At 36.9% G+C, this 15145-nt stretch overlaps 1 pseudogene across 1 annotated transcript; it reads left to right on the top strand.

The window, feature by feature from the left end:
- Nucleotides 1–11571: 11571 nt before the first annotated feature.
- Nucleotides 11572–12484, top strand: LOC308629999 (ubiquitin carboxyl-terminal hydrolase MINDY-1-like; annotated as a pseudogene). Its single transcript has one exon. The product of its transcript is annotated as a ubiquitin carboxyl-terminal hydrolase MINDY-1-like (transcript).
- Nucleotides 12485–15145: the final 2661 nt, after the last annotated feature.

The following is a 15145-nucleotide window of genomic DNA, read 5'->3' as shown; positions in this document are numbered from 1 at the left end:
AGAAGTGAAAGATTAACCACAGAAGCAGAATCAACGTCCTGTGACTGAGGATGAGACAAGGAGGACTGATATTTGGAGTGTCCGGGAGAAAAGATTTATTGATGCTTAAAGGAAGAGTTGTGCAATATCTGATAACGTGATTTTTTTTTTATCTGGAGCGAAGTAAAGAACCCCTTATCGCCCAGCCAACTTTGTTTTCCTTTGACAGTATTTAAAAGGAAGTGGATTTTGCTCGATTTGACCCAGGTGGGTGAAAGGGAAGAGGACAAATGACCAGAAATTATATTAGCTAAGACCTGTGGGCTCCTGCCTGTAGACTTGTATGGAAAAGTTATTTTTTAAAAATAGGCTTAAAAAAAAAAAAGTAAGATACTAGGCTAAGCACAAATTCCAAACAAATAAGGTCAGTAGGTCTCTGTGAACCTAATTCACTAAAATTTAACCAGATCAACCTTCTGAATCAGCTCTTCTTGAAAAAAGTATTTAAAACTCTATCTAGGCTTGGAAGCCTGGCCTGATGAGCAACACACTACAGCATAAAGCACACGGGGGTGAGCTTATCCACTGACTTATTGCCTGTCTTTGGCCAAGTCATTCACTGACTATAATTCTGGCCACTTGCAGAATCAACACAAAGGAACCCTACATTCTTTTCATCTCAGGGAGGATTTTACAGAGCTAGCCCTTAAAATTAGTTTAAGTTAGTCTAAAATTCTCAGCACAAGTTTCTGACCATATGATCATATATTTCCTGACAGGATGCACTTAACTTTGTCCATTTTGTGTGAGAGTATGTGGAACCTGTTTGTGGATACAATGTATTTTAGTATATTTAAATTCATGATTTTTTTTCCTGATAAATTGATAGGTTACTGTGAATAAAAAACTAATTTCTTCCTCTTCCACAAAACCTCAGCCTCAAGATCAAAAGAATTCCTCTCTGTTAAAAATGATTCCATTTAAACATCATTCATTAACTCCATGGAATTGATAGAGTTTAACACTTTCTTTGCTACTCAGGTCACATTCTGTTTTTCATGGAAGAGCAAAAAAAAATGAATGAATATTCACACTTAACTTTCAGCTTCAGGCTAAAATGTATTATGCACTGTATTTTTGGTTTTTAAAAATAATCACCTTGTCACAGTTCAATGGCAAAGTGAAGTCAACTCTGTCAACAGAGACAATTTGAGGGGAAAAAACAGTCTTCACCCCCTTGAGTATCATTTCATTTGAATGCTCCTGATTTTCTACCTGCTGCTTTTTTGGGAATGCTCCATGGGACAGTATAATGAACTCAAAAATACCACACACGGAAAGCTGACAGCACAGAGCTGACAAGTACGGATGTTCTCATACATTGTCCCTATTTGAACACTATATTTTATGTACATAAAATGCATGTCTAGAAGGTTCCTTTTAAACTCCACAGGCACAGGAAAAACCTGGATCCCCATATGTCTACCGATGTATTGCATGAATATATTAACACCATCACATCACCAACTGCTTTCATTGTTTTCCTGTAAATGGAATCATAGGCAGGATATACATCACTTTCAATGTATTTTTCAACATATCCCAGAAGAAAGCAAAAGTGTTTGTTAGAAAATGCTTAGAAGGAAAAATAAAAGTAGTAGACATTATCTACGATAGCATATATTGGCAATTGAATGCAGCTGACAATTTTTTTGATAGGGAGGGGAGATGGGGTTGTAGAGGAGGTTTGGATCCTATTATTTTAAAACTTATTCTCAAAGAAAGGCCAGAACGCTTTCCACAATTTTGTGTTGATTCTTTTTTTTTTTTTTTTGCGGTATGTGGGCCTCTCACTGTTGTGGCCCCTCCCGTTGTGGAGCACAGGCTCCGGATGCTCAGGCTCAGCGGCCATGGCTCACGGTCCCAGCCGCTCCGCGGCATGTGGGATCTTCCCGGACCGGGGCACGAACCCGCGTCCCCTGCATCGGCAGGCGGACTCTCAACCACTGCGCCACCAGGGAAGCACTGTGTTGATTCTTTAGAGGCCAGGTACTTTTCAATTGACCTCTGTCTAAAGCAGATGAAAAGTAAATGAAGATTATTTCTTAAGAAAATCAAGATGTGTTTAATGGCTAGAGTGGTTTAGCTTTCCTTCCTTTCATTATTATTGTTTTTATTTTAATAGAGATCAAAACCTTTGTCTGAAGAATTGATACTACTCTGGCATATTTTCAGATATTGCATAGCAAATATGAGTAAGTAAATCAATGAATGAATGCATGAAGGCAGATAAGGGAATCAAAAGGTCCTACAAATGACAGAAAAAGATTATTCCTCATATGAGTATTGACACAATTAATATAGGTTTTTCTTTAATATTGTATTTTTTGCCCGGTCTGGGTACCCTGTGACAGTTGCTTAAGCTCTCAGAGTCTGGGGTGACCATGACCACAGGAATAATGTTGCCCAGTTCCCATCTTCTGATAATGATGTTCTGAGGTCATATGAGACTTATAGAGACTTTGAAGTCCTTAGGAGAAAAGCTTAACACGCATTCAAGTGGCAGTCACTGCCAAGAATACCTTCCACCCAAGAAAATTTTGGGTTTGATACTCTTAAGTTTCAGGAGAAAAAGTTAAGAAAAACTCATATTATGAGAGCAGGCCAAAGCCAGCAGTAGTTCAAAATGGTTGATCCAAGAAAGAAATTGAATTGAGCTGTGGTAAATGAGCAGAGTAAGGCTAACTTCAGTGATTTTCCTACAGGTCAAAGACAGCTTTGTAGACAAAAGTCCCAAGCTGTCTGTGTTCTGCAGCTCACCATGAATTTTTTGTTGCAGAATCCCATACGTGTGGACCTACATTTCTAGGAGATTGTAATAAAAGCCACCAAAGCAAGTGTGGGCAACTCTGCAAATTAGTAAGTGGATCTATAGATAGCTCCATAAATGCCAAATAAATACACATGTGAGAGACATATGTAGTTTGTGATCATTTTAAATTCCATTTTACAAACTGATAAACTTTCTGGACAGAGTGCGAAAGATACGCAGGTAGTACAAGACTGTCAACGTGAGAAGGGTTAATGAACTAAGAGTATTTTTGTCATGGTTCAAAACGGCCAACAGTTACACATCTTTTAACAAAATCCAGTTAGGTGGTCAATTATAGACTTGGCTCATTTTTTCATATCATGTCTCCTTTCTCTTCTAAGATGGTTTATTAGCAGGACAAACTCCTTGTGGTCATTGAGAACAAAGGAAGTGAAGGTTGTATCTCATTATGTGCCTTGAGTCTCCGTGCCCTGCCACCCCCTCGACTTTGCTCGTGAAACACCTTGGGTGTACCTCCATCACGGCACTGACAACCCTAATTGAGATTGTGTGTTTACAGCTCTTCTCCTAGAGGACAAGGGTTTCCTTCTCGCTATCACTAGTGTCTGGGGATTAAGTCACTTTTACGGAATAGGACTGAATGTTGTCCGTGTGCTCAAAGAAATAGCGCTAAGCAGGTGCTCTTAAAAGGAAGGTCGTGCAACTTTAGTCACAGCTTAGGAGAGAAGGCATAGACATCACTAAACTTTGAGGGTAACTATGGTCTGCATTAATAAATACAGATCAATGAAAGGTAATGGTACAGCTGGACTGGTAAGGCCACATTTGGAGTAATGTGTCTGTCTCTCAGTAATGCGTTTTGGAAGGTCTTTAGTGTACAATGTAATTGGAGAAAGGCTTAAGGAAACTGGAAAAGTTCAAGCTAGAGAAGGCTTTGGGGGGCATTACCTTTCTTTTCATTTTGTCAGTTTCTTATGAAGCAAGATTATATTTGTTTTTTGTGACTCCAGAGGAAAGAATTAAATGAATAATGATAGATAAAGCACACATTTAGCTGTATATTAAAAAATATATTTTTCATTGTTTTAGCATTGTAAATAAAAATAAGTAAGTAATTCTATCTACCATTATCATTTTATAAATGTAACAATGTTTTCACAATAAAATAGAGTAGACATAGTCTCATAATAGAGGATAGCCTCTTAATATTAATAAATTTAACTTTAAGAAAAACCCAGAACATCATTCTTATTTCCCTCAATTTCTCATAGGCCAATAAAAACATAGTGAATTGCCCCTGATGTAAGGCCTACTTTTGGGAGCCACTGGCCTCAATTACATTCCTCTTTTCCTCTCTGAGTCTTTAATTCCATGAATTCAATAAAAGGCAAAGGACAAATGTTGGTAGTCATTTTAAATCAAAGGTTTAAATCAAATATTTTTTTAAATCTAAGATTTAAAAATTAGAGTGTGAAAACATTTTTAATCCCTTATTAATGGCTAAACAAAACATTAATCCCTCAAGAACTGGAAGAGAAAGGTAGGGTTGAAACATTTTTCTCACTTGCTTTAAAGCCCTCTAAGATGCATCCGGATATTTCTTCTCTTCGCATTAGGCTCAAACTAGATGTTGGTGCAAATTGCTTAGTAAAATGGACTTTTCTGCTTTCTCATTTTCTCTCCATTCTTTTGATGAGCCGACTGGTTTAAAATATCAAGAACTGTAATGATAGGCCATAATTTATATGTGAGCATTAGCAAACTCTAAATAAATGGTCCTAAGAATTGAAGAATTTAGTCAGTATTTTTTAAACATCCCATAGCTTTTTTCAGCTTAAAGAAGGGTGAAAGCTACACAGAGATTTAATATCTTCTTCCACTGGAAAGTAGCCACCTTTCTATCCAATTGCAACTCAAAGAAAATGTATTTCATTTATTATTTCAATTTACAGAAGTGCATCCATAGCCTAAACCTCAGTGTAATGCAGAGTATATATTTCATTTCAGTAAAGAAAGACTGAACTGAATCAATATTTCAAGGACCTGGAACTGTATGGAGGTCAACAGACTCTGGATCAGTCGAACTACCTAGCATATCTGAGTGTGTGTGTGTGTGTGTGTGAGTGTGTGTGTGTGTGTGTGTGTGTGAGTGAATGCCTGAGTATGTGTATGTTACTCATTGCCCTGCATATTTTAAAGTGACACACCTAGGGGTGTTATTAGCTGAGTGCACAAAAGTGCCTGTGAACTCTGATACATCATCAACCTTAGTCCTCCCTTCCATCGTCTCACAGGTAGTTAGCTGGCTCTTTGAAGTGGAATCATTCATTTCAGGGTTATACTCTTCACTTTCTGGAATGAACCATTCTTACATTTAAAACAATTAGTTTCAATCTGGTTTGCAGGCTTAAGTGGTTTATTGGAACCTTGTAAATAAAGTTTTATGTTTCTTTAAAACCTTCCTTTAGAAGAGGCCATGCTACTGAAAAAAATCTTTTTCCATGAAGTTTTAGGAATTTGAATAGCAGCTATATCACTCAATACCATTGTTCAAACATCTCCAAAACCCGAGTTTCTGTTATCCACGAGGTTAATCTTGTTTCTATTTTCTAAGTAATATGTACTTTTTTATGGTCATCACAAAAGTAACGCAATGACGCCAGCAGAAAAAGAGAATCAGTGTTACAGAGGATCACCCCAAAGCAACCACTGATATGAATCTCCCTGCCAAGTTAAGCCAAACATACAGATCTAAATGGGTTCTCTATAAACAGAGACATTCTGAGGTCTAACTTATGTTTATTAACTTCAAGATCAGTCCTCTACCATGGTGTCCTGTTTGTGTGTGTGTGTGTTTATTTTGTTTTTTGTTCCCTGTCCTCCAAGTTCTTCTCAAAACCTTTCGTATTCTCAGAAGTTTTTTGTTTTTTCTTTTTTTCTTTTTTAGACTCAGAATCATAGTTGTACCATAGCACTCAGGAGGACAGTGAAAATATCGCACTGGAGTTCAGGGACATGATCAAAGTCGTCTACATAAAAGTTAGTGAAAAGCATGATGTAGTCCAGAGGAAGTTTCCATGCCTCCTTCATGGCTTGGCACTGGAGTTTTGTGATAGTCATCCAGAATAGGATTAGCAAAAATGAAATTGTCTCCAACTGAAGGGTGTATATACTTACTTTCACCTTTTGTTAAAACTCATTACTTCCTGATATTTGCTGAGATGTAGCCAAGCTGTTTGAAATGCTAACCAAAATAATGTGCTAAATCTTTACTAACTAAAAAATCCCCCAGACACAGTCACATCCAGAATAAGATTTTACTGCAAAGTCATTACTAGAGATTTATTTGGAACTAAAAAAAGGAATATTCTAATAACATATTACTAAAATTATCATTTAAAACTAATAGTTCCCTTTCGAGAGTACTCTGGAATTCTGGACATTTTAGCTGATCTATGTCATTTTCTCTTCAGTTTAGGGAATTTTCTGAGATTTGAGGCACAAGTTCTGATAGCAGATGCTAGTTCATGTTTTCAAGGCAGAAATTTTGATATTTCAGGATAATATTTTTTAATCCCTAATCACGTCCATGCTCATTTGATCTTTGACTCTAAATAGATTCTAGCTCAATCAATGAGCCTTAGACCATAAGAACAAGCAGAATATTCAATCTGCAAAGACAGAGAGAAATGGAGAGACTGATGAAGAGGTTGTGAGGGGTTCATTTATCAGCAGAGAAGGAGAAGAATGAGGCACTGTCTGGGGAATGTACTAGATAACTACCACTGAGGGGCTAGCAGAAGGACTCTTGAAATATTCTAGAGGTATTTTGTTCTTGTACACAGAATAAGACTCTCTATGACAGAGTCACTTCCATGACCCTCACCTGCACATAAAAATTGAAATTCCAAAGGCATTTTCCCTTATTTCTATTATTTCTAAATTATAGTTTGATATGCTAGGAAATTAAAATACAACTATTCTATCTAATTTTAATTAATGTACTCATTCAACAAATATCTAACTTTTCTCTCTCCCAAAGATTATCTTTTCATATATGGGAATAGTTAAGTGGATTATAATTTTTTTCTTTTACCTATAAAATGATTACCAATGGTTGTTCATTTCTTTGGAGTTGTGAATCAATTTGAAAAGCCCAACAAAATGTTTGGCCCCTATCCTAGATAAAAGGTCAAACACACATACAGTTTCAGAAACAAAGTGCTTCAAGTTCATCCATGAATGTTTAAGAAGCCCTAGATTAGAATAACATAAAATTGTAGCTTAGGTGACAGCTTACTATGACTGAAAGAGGTTTTGTTGGTGCCTTGGAAGTAAAAAATAGCTGATAAGGTCCTCAATCCTGGTTGTAATCTTTAAAAATGATGTAATTTATGGGCCTGTAATGAATGTTCAGGATTTTTGGAGTTTCACCAACTTCAATTTTAAAGTGAAACTTTTTCATTGCTATCCTTTGCTGCATTTATTTGAGAAGTGAGAATAATTACCAGTGTGCTTTCCAAATGGAATCCAAGTTAATTTCTATTAGTGGCAGGATGTGCAATATCATATGTAAACAAAAAAGACTACCTAATTAAAAGATTTCTGAAGGAGATTTCAATTTTCTAAATGTTGGTGCTCATACTAAATAATATGTCTCAATCGAGCCAGCTTACATCAGTGCCAAGTTTCTGTCATTTGGCAGGTTGTTCCAGCATTTAAATTCAAATATTCAATGAAAAGAGCTTTGCAGAAAATGACATTTTTCTGAATGAACAGTCTTACCTGCCATCCATGTATGAAACAAACTATTGCCCCACCCCAGTTATCATTGGACAGCCATTCAGCCAGTCATTAAATACTGACTCAATGCTTACTACGTGCTAGACATTCAAGTGCGGTGTACAATCTTTGTTTTAAAGGGCTGTGACCTACTGGAGGGGCAACTAGGATTTAGTGTGATGAAAGTTATTATGGAGAAATATGGAATCAAATTTAGTCCCTCATTCAGGCTTGGATATTAGGGAAGATTTATTGATCCCATTCATGTCTAAATGTAAACGTAAAGATGAGTAGAACATAGTATGAGCAAGGCAAAGGTATTTGGGAAAATGAGGATGGGAATGGAAAAGTTGCTCTGGGACCTAAGAGGAAGATATAATAGGCACAGAGTACAGAGAGCTAAGGATTTTGATCCCAAGAACCATGTGAAACTAGTGCAGAATTTTAAGCAGAAAGACACGCACTGTTTGGAAGTTTAGAAACATCACTCTGGCTGCAGTAGAAAATAGAAAGTTAGATGCCAGTGAAAAATTGTAGGTGAAAGATATGGGTGACTCGAGTTAAATGTACAAGAGTGGAGTGTTGAATAATTTGTCAGAATTAACAGTTGAATGATTTCGGAGAGAGAGCAAAGAGTAAAAAGTGATTCCCTCTTTTCTGTCTTATGTAAGTCGGTAAATAGCAGAACAATTTACAATGAGTGACATGCTAAAAGAAGAAGGTTTTGGAAGAAAAAAAGGTGAGTTCAGTTTGAAGTGTGTTAAGGTGTAGTTGAATATGGAAAATCTAGGTAGAGATGCCCAGTTAGTAGTTAAATATTTGGATTTGACGTTGTAGGTAAGACCTAAGCTATAAATATAGGTATGGGTGTTATCCATGCACACAGACCAATGAAATGATAAAAGACAATGAGGTTAACTAGGAAGGATGGAAAGAGAGAGGGGCAGAGAGAGAGAGAGAGGAGAGAGAGAGAAAAAGAGGGAGAAATTTAGAGGGAAAAAAGGACGGGAATGGAAGGGAAGGGAAAAGATGGATGAAATGCAGATTCAAAGACAGAATTCTATAGAAACCATTCCTATAGGGGATGGTGGAGAAAATAAATTTAAAAAAGAAGGCTTAGAAGAAGCAGCCAGAAAATAAATAAAAACCCAGTTGTCCAGATGCCATGAAAAATGAGTGTTTCAAGAAGTCAAGAATTACCAACAGAGCTATATCCTATAGAGTTGTCACATCCCAATTAAAATAAGCATTAAAAGAAATCACTGAACTTATTGATGAATGTCATGAATGTGCCCGACAAACATGAGCTTTGGAGAACAATCCTAATGAAGGTGAATGCAGAAGCAGAAGTATTGTGGATTGAGAAATGAAGTGAAGGCTGTGAATGGAAACTGCTCTCCAAGTAGTTGGCTGTTAAGTGGAAGGCAGACAATACCAGAAAAATGTTCACTTAAAAAAATATCTTCCATCATTTGCTCAAAAAAGTTGTATTTTTTCATATATGTAAAGCAAATTGATAGCAATGGTGTTATTATTGCGAAACTAAAGTCCCAAATATAGGTCTGAGATGTATTAGACCTTGTGTATTATATTTTCCTTTCCTCGTTAGGAAAATCAGGAAGTTTACAATCTCTGTGAATACGATTTGGCTTTTATTTTCATGTGTAATGTCAAGATTGGGTACAAAAGTCAGAGACAGATAAAAGGGAGAAGAGAAACCTAAGCATATTTCTCTTGGGTGTCGATCAGCTGAGGTCCTCCCTAAAGGATAAAGGTAAGCATATTAAAATGAAAATGCCTTCTGTATTTTAATTATTATTTCACAATGTGAGATCACTGGCTTGAAGGCCCGGAACTGAGCATAAGCCCTTGAAATAGTCAAAAGGCTCAGGGTAAGAAAGTGAGTTCAAGTGTGACAAAATCTCCCTGTCCCATTGGGCTCCAGTGATCAGAACCATGGTAGGTTAGAGCAGCGGACCACGATAAAGGTCAGCAGAATCTGGCTTCCTATGTATTTCTGCAGCACCCACCATTAGTTTAGGCAGAAAAGTGCATAGTAAATTTACACAGCACAAAAATTCTGATCATCATGGTCTTTAATGTTTGTTAGTAAAATGATGGGCTGAATTCCGCACCCAATACTGGCCTCATACTGTAAATGTGTAAGTTGATGAGCTAAGAAATTTGTCAAATTCATGGTAATTATTTTTCAGCTTATAGCAATTTTAATTCATTGGTCACCTCATTGAGTGTACCATGCCATGCTATGACAGCAAAAACTATTTAAGATAATTAGGTAAAAATGTTTTGATCATTTGCATTCAAATAAGGGAAGTGATCTAAAATATTTTAAAAACTCTTTTCAATATAATTAATTGAATTAGTATCTAAATCATATTTTCTTGTGCTTTTTGTTTCACAAAATCATCTAACATATATCATTATAGTGGTATTTGTTATCTCTTTTTTATAGCTAGGGGTTTTTTGTGGGTTTGTGTGTGTGTGTGTGTATCTGTGTGTGTAAGTATATGGGCTGAAGCTGTGGTAGAAGGGTTAAGAGCTTGGGATCTGGAATCAGACAATCAGTTCTGCTATGGACTAGCTGGGTAGTCTTGAGTGAATTACTACATCCCTCTGTGCCTCAGTTTCCTCATCTGTAAAAGGATGATAGGAATGGTACTTATTGCCTTGAGATGTTGTGAGGATTAAATGAGATAACTCACACCTTGATATAGTAAGCATTCGAGAAGTGTTAGCTCATTTTGGCCTTTGATGATTTCTCATCCTGAAAAGTTGAAAGACACGAGGAAGAACTGGTTGGTTAGACCTGAGTTGTTAGTTAGGAACCAATGGTTGGACAAGAACTGAAAATATCTCAAAATCCAGACCTTCCGGGTCTTCTCCTGCAGATAACAGAAGTACAAATGCTGTAAGGTCTACAGCAAAAACACTAACATTCTGGGTCAGTGGAGGGCTCCAGTCTCAGGTTTTCAACTAAACTTGATGAAGAAAAACCTGGCCCCTTCCTCCCTAATTAAATAAAGCTCGCAGTGGATTTATCTGGCGACCGATGCTTTAGGTACAGACATAAGAACCTTCCTTAGGGACCAAGAAGCACCTAGTTATAAATAATATTAAAAACAAAACAAAACAAAATTGGGGATTGTAGGAATCTAGAAATACAAATAAATAAGAAAGAGATTTAAATTACCATAGAAGAATAAAATTTCATCCCAAAGTGAACCCTACTACTTAATATTCTGGTATAAAGTGTGTGTAGGTGCAAATTTACATTTACATAATAAGATCACATGGGTCATATTATCTTATAATCTATTTTTATTTCACTAAATAATATAGTCATCTTTCCTGGATATTTATATTCCATGGTATATTTATGCAGCATCCTTATAAATAGTTGCCTATGTTTATTTAAAGCATACATCATAATTTATTTAACCACCCTATTATTGAATATCTGGTTTGTTTCTATACTTTCGTTACTATAAATAACACTGTGATGAACATCTGGGCCTACTAAACGTTAGTGTGTGTGGATGGATGTGTGTATTTGTATACACACACACGTTTACACACACATATTTCAGGTACTCTTACGTAAAGATGTTCTCTACTCTCTTTCTCTCTCTCAAATGTTAAATATTTTCATTGCATCATACCTTAAAGGTAATATAAAAGATGATGAAGCTAGAAATAAAAATGAGTTATATGAAATAATAGCGTTTAGGGGAATTCCCTGGTTGTCCAGTGGTTAGGACTCCACTCTCACTGCCTGGGTTCCATCCCTGGCCGGGGAACAAAGGTCCTGCAAGCCGCCCGGCACATCCAAAAAAAAAAAAAATTGACACATTTTTTAGACAGTTGCTAAAAGGAACATTGAAAACATTACTTTAAAGGCTCACTTTGAGCACACAGTAAGAACCAATACAAGACCCAGGTAACAATTTTATATAAAGATGCCATATATACAGGCCATATCTATGCATATACACGTGTGTGTGCGCACGCGCGCACGCACTGCTCCCTTGGGAGGAAGTGATCACATTCAATGGCTGGTGGCCCAGCTTGGAGACTGCCTCCTGTCCATCCCGCCCCAGAAGCCAGAGGGACTTCAGCTTCATTTTCATAAGAATGTGGGTGGTGCCATGTTCCGCCTAAGCTGGACAGAGTCTGGGTGTCCATGTGCAATTTCACAGGTGCCTCTGACCTTGAGTATTCATCTGAGTGCCATATCTGACCTATTCAGTGCACCTCTGTCATGTGGCTGGCTTGTTAATCCACAGAGTCTTGAGGCCGTGAGTGCAGTTGGGAAACTGAGTTACAACCAGCCAGCAGAGACGATCCCCACCTGCAGGCAGTCCAGCGACAACAACCTCGTGACAGAAAGCCCGACGTCAGAGCAGTCTGTGGACATGACAGCGGCCAGCTGACCACCACGGTCTGTGTGAGCTAACGGCAGCTGCCAGTGAAAGCAGACTTAGCATCTTTTCCCAAAACAACCATTTTACTACCATGATTAAACACAGGAGTCACGTGCACCTTCTTGTCACCAACCAGGGATTTCTTTGGGAGGAGCAAGTGTTGTGGGAGAGCATGAACGATGTGGATGAAGACAGCTGCTTCTGATGACCCCTAAGTCATCCCCTGCTCAAGGGCCGTGGAGCAGAAGAAGGTGGATGGCTCCCTAGAAAACAGCGTCAGGTGGACCAGGATTACCTGATCGCCTTATCCCTGCAGCTGCAGCAGTAGCCACCAAGCACACTGGGTCTCAGCGACTTGGCACTGGCCCGGCAACTTCAGCGAGAGAAGTACCAACAACAACAAGCGGTCCAGCCTGTGGCAACGCAGGACCTAGCGCTGTGGGCGTAGTGGGGTAGGAGCCACCTCTGGACCTGCAGCTGGAGAGCCAGGGCTACAGCTAGAGTCACCTGTAGCTCTACCCAGTGCTAAGCTTCCTCTTTCAAAGGCTGTGGCTATTTTGCTTGCTTCCCCAGCTCAACTCCTGAGATGTGTTCCCCCTGAAAGAACAATAAAAGAATCTCTACATAATCTGATACTAACTTCATCATGGCTTCGATTGAAGGAGATGTAAAAATTGGCAATTTTGAATTTCATTCTTATGAAGTTTGGTTACTCTTCCTAGATCCTGTTGGTTATATTTTAGTATTGAATGTTAAAAACAATTTCAATAGTAATAGTGGTAATGACTGTCTATAAACATGTTAAAAGTTAATCAGTTTCAACAAAAGTGTTCACAAATATACACTTGAGACTATCATCAACAAAATTTCAGAGACCAGATACTTCTTGTGTGTGTGTGTGTTTGAATCCATGAGAAGATTTAGTCTGGTCTGCCTGACGTAAGGGTGATAGGTTTCTATCTCTTAGTCTAATTAACACCTTTAATCTTTTTTTAATGGTTAGGCATTCTCTCTTTGGTTTTGAGGCATGCTAAAGATAAAAGCACGGGAGGCTGGAGGTTAATCCTTCCTGTTCTTTATTTCTTTTTTTTTTTTTTTTTAAATTTATTATTTATTTATTTATTTATTTATGGCTGTGTTGGGTCTTCGTTTCTAATTTCTGCCATGGGGGCTCCCTTTCCATCATGGCTATTTATTCAGGAACCCTGATGATATGCTTTCAGTAAGAGATGGTTTAGAACTACCACCCAATATTACTATATATTAAATTATAGGGGCTGTAATTAATAACTGCTAAATGAACACAACTCCAATTTCTTATATGTCTTTTTTATTATTGTGCCTAAGAAAGTAATCAAATTAATGCTTTTAGAATTAATATTGAACCTAAGTAGCACTATCCCTAGACTCATTCTAGCAAAATGGTTAAAAAATGGTAAACAACCCCAGATTTTGTTAATCAGGGATGTTACAGATGAATACAAGCCTATTGATGATGATTTGCTTCTTCTCACTCATATAAAGAATATTGAATTTCCTATGGTATCAATAATAAAATACATTAAACTTTGGCATTCAAAAAATGATAGAGATTTGATTTTTCATCTTAGAACTAAGAATTTTTTAATGTCCTAATATGTCTTACATAAGATAAAATGTTGTAACCATTTGCCCCAGTAGCAATTTTATTTGTGAATTTTGGAAAATATACTGAAATTTTGTGTGTAAAAATGGACTCTCGTTCAGAATTGCCCATTTGGAATTTTCAGCAAACTACAGGTTTGTAAGTGTTTTGAAATTAATAGATTTGTATGACTTGAGATTTCAGCTCAGACTAATATATTTTAATACATTAAATATTAAATATGTAAACATATATATATCTTCAACCAATTTTGTTTTAATTGAGCCAATATGCCATATCTTCAGCATTGTAACTGAGGAGGAACTTGTCAAAATATGACTTGTTTTCTTTAAAAAAAGTAGAATTAAAATAGTCTCAATTTGACAAGGATTATTCAATATTCCTGTATTATGTACATTCACATACACACACATACACACACACAAACATACACACATTCTGAAGATCTCTAAATAACTGTAGGAAGAAAAACTCACAGGTCCAAAGAGTGCTAATTAAATATTTTAAAATGGAGCAAATTCTTTGAAGAAAATACAAATATAGGTAAATTATAAATTAAAGCACTTTCAGAATTCTCTAATATGAGGTTTTTTTTCAGAATGTTTGTTAAAATAGATATGTGGAACACATTCACAAAGAAAAATATAATAATCAGCTCTACCTTTACTTCCTGTTATGGGCAATGATTTCATTCTGTGTGGATAACTACATGAGGTGAAAATATAATGGTCTGAAAGAGATTTATTTTCTTCCCTTCTCTTATCAATTTGTGAGGGGAAAAAAGAATAATGAATAATACAACGGTGATCTAATGAATGAGTTTGAATATGACGTGCTTTGTTTATTTATAAACCTAACTTTCCCAGGAAAAATAGATGATTATTGTTCCTTCTACCTTTTTTAAAAGTATTTTTTCTGACTGTGCAAGTTCTATATGCTCATTGAACATAGATTAGGAGAAAGTAAAGTCCCTGCTGTCAAACAGCTCAAGACACAATGAATAATTCAAGGAAGTATATACAGGGACCAAACTATTGGTAGAAAAACAGAACTACCATTGGGTTTCAAATGAAATGAATGAAATGACCAGGAGAAGTTGAAATGGGGAACTGGTCTTGGAGATGTATCCTGAAGAAGGCTGGGAGCAGAGAGCTGGAATGAATAGAGAGGACATTCTGGGTAAAGGGGTCGCATGAAGAGAAAGGGAGAGACATGCCTGGGTAAAGAGACTGTTGATCATGGTAAGGGAGACTGAAAAGCTTGAAAAAATTATGAAAAGAATAAGTACTAGGCAAAGAATTTTAGACATCAGTTTGTAGGTCATATAAAAAAATATGGGGGGGAGACATGACTGGAAATTAAACTTTTAAAAGATTAACATTGCAGTAGTCTGTTTGGTGGCTTTGCTTACAAAGGTACTAAAGGTGAGGGATCAATTATGATGCTATCGAAACCACACAGTTT

This window comes from Mesoplodon bidens, assembly GCF_964165515.1.
Source record: "Mesoplodon bidens genome assembly, chromosome: 16".
Lineage (NCBI taxonomy): Eukaryota > Metazoa > Chordata > Mammalia > Artiodactyla > Ziphiidae > Mesoplodon > Mesoplodon bidens.
The sequence above is the reverse complement of the archived record's forward strand: the minus strand, read 5'-3'. Positions and strand labels throughout refer to the sequence as shown.